At 41.3% G+C, this 6434-nt stretch overlaps 1 long non-coding RNA gene across 1 annotated transcript; it reads right to left on the bottom strand.

Annotated features, from left to right (window-relative positions):
• Positions 1-592: 592 nt before the first annotated feature.
• On the bottom strand, positions 593-5762 carry LOC138955768 (uncharacterized). The gene is made up of 3 exons (XR_011452362.1): positions 5031-5762; positions 3196-3321; positions 593-1420 (listed from the first exon to the last, which is right to left on the bottom strand). It is a non-coding gene; the product is annotated as an uncharacterized lncRNA (long non-coding RNA).
• Positions 5763-6434: the final 672 nt, after the last annotated feature.

Here is a 6434-nt window from a genome sequence, read left to right as displayed (position 1 = left end):
TTTTCTCTCTCGGTAAAATTAAATTCGTTTTGAAAGAGCTAGGACCTATCATCGCCCTGCCACATCCCTCCCCTCCCCTCCGTCGCCCCCCCCCCCCCCCCCCCCCCGCCCAATCCTAAATGAGGCCTTCAGTTTATACATTTCTGTATAATCCATAATGCCTGAAAGGTTACTCAAGTACGATACCTGCCGCGTTTGGGAGAAATCTTCACTTTGTCTGAACACGCTGTGGATTTGTCTTCAAAACGTAACATTCTGAGTTGATCAGACAGACAATTAAGTGTTTGTTCTGGTTCTTGTTCCTGTTTTTGTTCTTCTTTCTCTTCTTGGAGATCTGGATGATACAAGTTTTTGGAGATGCCCTTTCTTTCCAGTACCAACACGCGTGTCAAACTTCCGTACTACTCATACGACCTTCTTTTGTGTTCATCGCGCACGTGCCGCAAAGCACTGTTACTTTCATTCTTGAATCTCTCTTCTGTGGGAGCATCACTCAGACAGCTCGTGGGATATTATTGTCTTTAACTCTTCGCATCCCCCGCCACCCCCCCCCCCTTCCCCCCCAACCCCCCCCCCCCCCCCCCCCGTCCGCGCTGCCCTGAATTCCTAGAGTAGACCTACACTTCATGCAAATCTGAATCGGATACCATCCTCGAACAGTCAGTTCTGTTCACCAACTGTTGCGTATTTCCAGACACCAGTACTTCCTCTGTGCATGTTGGTGAATAGAATTTCTTGTCTCCTTCACCGTACATACAAACATCCTTAATCTTAACTGTCAAAACTTGCATCCAGCTTCTGTGGTGACGATAGAAGCTCGATTTCTGTGCGTTGCACCCGTGTGGCAAACCACTGACACAGTCTTTCTTGAGTCTTTCTTCCTTGCCCTCTTCAGCCAGACGGCTCGTGCAACACATTCGCTGCAGTCCCGCGCAGACCTTGAAGTGCATTAGACCAACGAAGACGACGATCAGGACAACGATAAGAACCGCCACTACTGTTTTAAGGCGACGGCCTGGAGAGTCAACGGGCTGTTCCGTATCTCCAGAGGCAGAACTGTATTCCGTGTCCCCAGAAAGACTATTGGATTTAGCCTTCGTGATCGGGGTTCTGGTCATACCCTCCAGATGTTCTGCTGTGTTTCTAATGTCAACTGTGGGGAGCCGATTTCCGTCTTCAGAAAGACCACTGGATTTTGCCTTTGTGATTTTCTCAAATTTTTCGGCTGTATTTTTCCTGTTCACTGTGATCGTCTGCGTTGTTTCAGTTGGAGTTTTGACCTTTATGGTGTGTCCATGTTGGAAGGGTGGGATAAGATGTGGAGTTTCGCTGTTAGAAAGTTTCTCTGTGGCTCCATTAGAGCGAAATCTCAGGAAAGGTTTGTTGAGCTGTCTGGGGGTTTCCACATCTCTGGGGTGTTCTGGAAGCAGAGCATATAGATATTAGCGCTGCATTTAGGTAGATAAACTCTGTGGAAAGGGGAGGGGTGGAGAGACTGAGAGAGAGAGAGAGAGAGAGAGAGAGAGACAGAGACAGACAGGCAGAGAGAGAGAGAGAGTGAGAGAGAGAGAGAGAGAGAGAGAGAGAGAGAGAGAGAGAGAAAGAGAGATAGAGAGAGAGAGAGTATGTGACAGACAGACAGACAGACAGACAGACAGACAGATAGGAAGATAGAGACAGATCGAGAGAGAGAGAGATGCCGGTGTTACATGCTTTGAGTGTCTGACTGCAGCTCAGCTAAGAGGTATTCTACTCAAAGGTAAAAACAAACAAAACAGCCAACCAACCAACCTAACAAACAAAGTTAAGTTGCTGCTAAAAATACGTCCACACAACCATCTGGCATACTGCTGCTTTCAAGCCTACTCATTCTTTTTTTGTAATCTTTCCAAAATGGAGCTGGGTAGCTCTTTGTGTTTGTCAACAATGGATGGACTTTTCGACTCTGTTAATAATAATCCGTCAAAAACTCAAAATGTAGAAACAGGAAAAAAAGTGCATTTGAGTAGAAATCCAAATCGTTGCCACATGTATGTGGAAGAAAAACAAGTCGCGTAAGGCGAAAATACAACATTTAGTCAAGCTCAGTCGAACTCACAGAATGAAACTGAACGCATTGCATTTTTTCCGTAAGACCGTACACTCGTAGCATCGTCTGTCCACCGCTCGTGGCAAAAGCAGTGAAATTAACAATCCAGAAAAGCGCGGTAGCGGTTGCGCTGAGTAGGATAGCACGCTTTTCTATATCTCTATTCTTTTTAACTTTCTGAACGTGTTTTTAATCCAAACATATCATATCTATATGTTTTTGGAATCAGGAACCAACAAGGCATAAGATGAAATTGTTTTTAAATCGATTTTGGACATTTAATTTTAATCATAATTTTTATATTTTTAATTTTCAGAGCTTGTTTTTAATCCGAATATAACATATTTATATGTTTTTGGAATCAGAACATGATAAAGAATAAGATTAACGTAAATTTGGATCGTTTTATACATTTTTTATTTTTTTTACAATTTTCAGATTTTTAATGACCAAAGTCATTAATTAATTTTTAAGCCACCAAGCTGAAATGCAATACCAAAGTCTGGCCTTTGTCGAAGATTGCTTGGCCAAAATTTCAATCAATTTGATTGAAAAATGAGGGTGTGACAGTGCCGCCTCAACTTTTACAAAAAGCCGGATATGACGTCATCAAAGGTATTTATCGAAAAAAAGAAAAATATGTCCGGGGATATCATTCCCAGGAACTCTCATGTCAAATTTCATAAAGATCGGTCCAGTAGTTTGGTCTGAATCGCTCTACACACACACACGCACAGACAGACAGACAGACAGACAGACAGACAGACAGACAGACAGACAGACACACACACACACACACACACACACACACACACACACACACACACACACACACACACACACACACACACACACACACACACACACACACACACACACACACACCACGACCCTCGTCTCGATTCCCCCTCTACGTTAGTCAAAACTTGACTAAATGTAAAAATCCCCAAGAAATGTAAGTTCATGAAAAGTTTAATGTCAGACAAACAAAATATTCACTTGAACTTTGACCTATTGGTCTTTACAGTTGGAATTTGAGTAGTTGTTTGGTTGTTGTCACAACGGCTTACACTAGCTTCTTGACTCTAGTCAATCCTTAAACTGACCTTTGCAATGAACACAGATGACCAGGTGACACAGCAGAATCAGTGTCCAGCAGAACTTTCTCTCCCATGGTAGCATCACCATCATGACGTCTGAATGCTTTCCGTTCCTGGTCCCTGACTTTATCGCTGTTAAAACACAGACATGTCAATGTCAAGTGCATTACAAAACACTTATGGATTGCACTGTATCACGCACGGTGGAAAGTCAGCGACGCGATGTAATGATTGGCAAATAGCCTCGGAAGTAATACGCTGAGCTGTTCTAGAATGGACTGTTGTAACCATGTCAGCGAGTTAAAATGGCATGCTCATATTAATGCACTGAAAGTTATACGTTCACTTGGTTCGATTTCTACCAACACGCAGCATGCACAGACTCTTACGCACTGTAGCACGTCTAATAATCCTTGTATTAAGACTGATTGACTTAGTGTTGATTCTGACAATCAAACTGAGAGAAGAAACGGGTCAAGTTTCTTGCTCGAAGTGCTTACCTAAGCTTATGTTGCATACATGAAGTAAGTCAATGAGTGCTACTTTACGTAATCCGCCAATTCTACTTGAACATCATTTTGCAACGAGTCATGCAGTAGTAAAATAGGTATAGTAAAATAGGTAGTGTGTTGCGTGTTTCCCGCTGGTTCACCTGCTGCGTTTGGTGTCGTGAATAATAAGTCACAATGGTACAGAAAGAAGTAAGCTAATGCGCATAATGTTCACAGACGGCGCCTGCTAAATTCAATCAGTAAAGCAGATACGCTGTGGCACGCCATTAATCCTAGTCGTATCAGTCTCCTTATCACTTTGTAAGCTTGCATTTAGCACACTAGAGTCTGGGAGAGAGAGAGAGAAACTAAAACTGAAACTGAACTTTATTACCAAAGGATAGAGGTTTTAGGCAAAGCCTAATCTTACAACCTGTCCTTTATACAAACATTTAATACAGATGCAAATAATATAGATAGAAAGAAGGAAAAAGGTTATAGTTTCTTACAGGCGTATATTATACTATAGATAGTAAGAAGGAAAAAGGTTATAGTTTCTTACAGGCGCATATTATACTATAGATAGTAAGAAGGAAAAAGGTTATAGTTTCTTACAGGCGCATATTATACTATAGATAGTAAGAAGGAAAAAGGTTATAGTTTCTTACAGGCGCATATTATACTATAGATAGTAAGAAGGAAAAAGGTTATAGTTTCTTACAGGCGCATATTATACTATAGATAGTAAGAAGGAAAAAGGTTATAGTTTCTTACAGGCGCACATACTATAGATAGTAAGAAGGAAAAAGGTTATAGTTTCTTACAGGCGCACATAATATAGATAGTAAGAAGGAAAAAGGTTATAGTTTCTTATACACACTCGAGAGAGAGAGAGAGAGAGAGAGAGAGAGAGAGAGAGAGAGAGAGAGAGAGAGAGAGAGAGAGAGAGAGAGAGATTACTGATATGACATAAATACAGTCACAAAGGAGAGAGAGAGAGAGAGAGAGAGAGAGAGAGAGAGAGAGAGAGAGAGAGATGACAAACCTAAAACTGGTATGTGTGTGTGTGTGTGTGTGTGTGTGTGTGTGTGTATGTGTGTGTGTGTATGTGTGTGTGTGTGCGTTTGTGTGTATGCATGTGTATGCATTTGTGCATGCATACGTAAGTGCGGCGTACTTTAGCGCGCGCATGTTCGTGTGTCCGCTAGTCTATCCGTATATTTTCCTGTCTGAAAACGCGTATATGTTGGATCATGTTATCAGAAAAGAAGGCCTCTCTTCTAGAGCGCAGATAGAGAAACAAACTTGTAAAGTTGTGGAACAGGTAAGAGCAGGTGTTAAACAACTTACCTTAACTCGGTCAGACGCGAGTGTGGAGGCACAAAATATTACAGCGTCTGCACCCCTTCTGTTTGTAAATTTTCTATGCTGCTTTTGTTCAGTCAAAAGTTCCCACCGTGCATGCACCGTTGGAAAACATTCACAAACTTTCACAACAAAATGGCATATCCACTGTTCTTCTTGTAAACTTTCTATGCTGCTTTTTTCTATCCAAAAATTCACACCGTGCATGCACCGTTAAAAAACTTTCACAAACTTTCACAACAAAATGGCATATCGACTGTTCTTCTTGCCAACTTCCTATGCTGCTTTTCTTTCAGTCAAAAAACGTTTAATGTGCACCGCTTGAAGACTGCCACAACAACACAGCCAATATACCTTTCTAGAATACTTTGCATTCCTTCAGTTTGTTTTGCCAGCGTTTCAATTCTGAGTTTTATCCACACGCTTACATTGCACAGGCAACGCTGATACAATGAGGACAAGGTCTCGCGCCCCCAACGCGCAGTGACATATATTTGGCTGAGATAACGGCTAGGCAGTCTGCTCACCTACGTACATGTACAAGTACAGGTAAAAGCCCACAGGTAGTTCTCCACATTCCTACTCTATATCACATACAGGTGTTTGTATGCACAAGCACAACACATGCAAATGTTCCGCCGAGGACGAGAAGAAAAGCTTCCAAATCAATTTCTCAGACTGCATTCTTGTGAGGAGGAGAACAACAGATACGTTATCTTTATAAGACAACATCAACATGAGCGTGTGACCTAGATTGTCTGGTTGAGCCGTTGCTGACAAGCAGGTTACTGACGACAGCTTGTAAGGATGACATTTGGTTTTGGAGTTAATAGGAGGTTAAAGATGTTTTTCATTTTAGACTTGGACATAAACATTGTCTGTTTATTTTGAAGCAGCTTAAACAGAGAACAGGACTTGGGGGCATGAGTAGTCTTACAAAATAATCAAATAGAAACATAAACAAGTCGCGTAAGGCGAAAATACAACATTTAGTCAAGTAGCTGTCGAACTCACAGAATGAAACTGAACGCAATGCAACGCAGCAAGACCGTATACTCGTAGCATCGTCAGTCCACCGCTCATGGCAAAGGCAGTGAAATTGACAAGAAGAGCGGGGTAGTAGTTGCGCTGAGAAGGATAGCACGCTTTTCTGTACCTCTCTTCGTTTTAACTTTCTGAGCGTGTTTTCAATCCAAACATATCATATCTATATGTTTTTGGAATCAGGAATCGACAAGGAATAAGATGAAAGTGTTTTTAAATTGATTTCGAAAATTTAATTTTGATCATAATTTTTATATTTTTAATTTTCAGAGCTTGTTTTTAATCCAAATATAACATATTTATATGTTTTTGGAATCAAAAAATGATGGAGAATAAGATGAACGT

This window comes from Littorina saxatilis, linkage group LG2, assembly GCF_037325665.1.
Source record: "Littorina saxatilis isolate snail1 linkage group LG2, US_GU_Lsax_2.0, whole genome shotgun sequence".
Taxonomy (NCBI): Eukaryota; Metazoa; Mollusca; class Gastropoda; order Littorinimorpha; family Littorinidae; genus Littorina; species Littorina saxatilis.
Note: the sequence above shows the minus strand (reverse complement) of the source record. Positions and strands in the feature narration are given on the sequence as shown.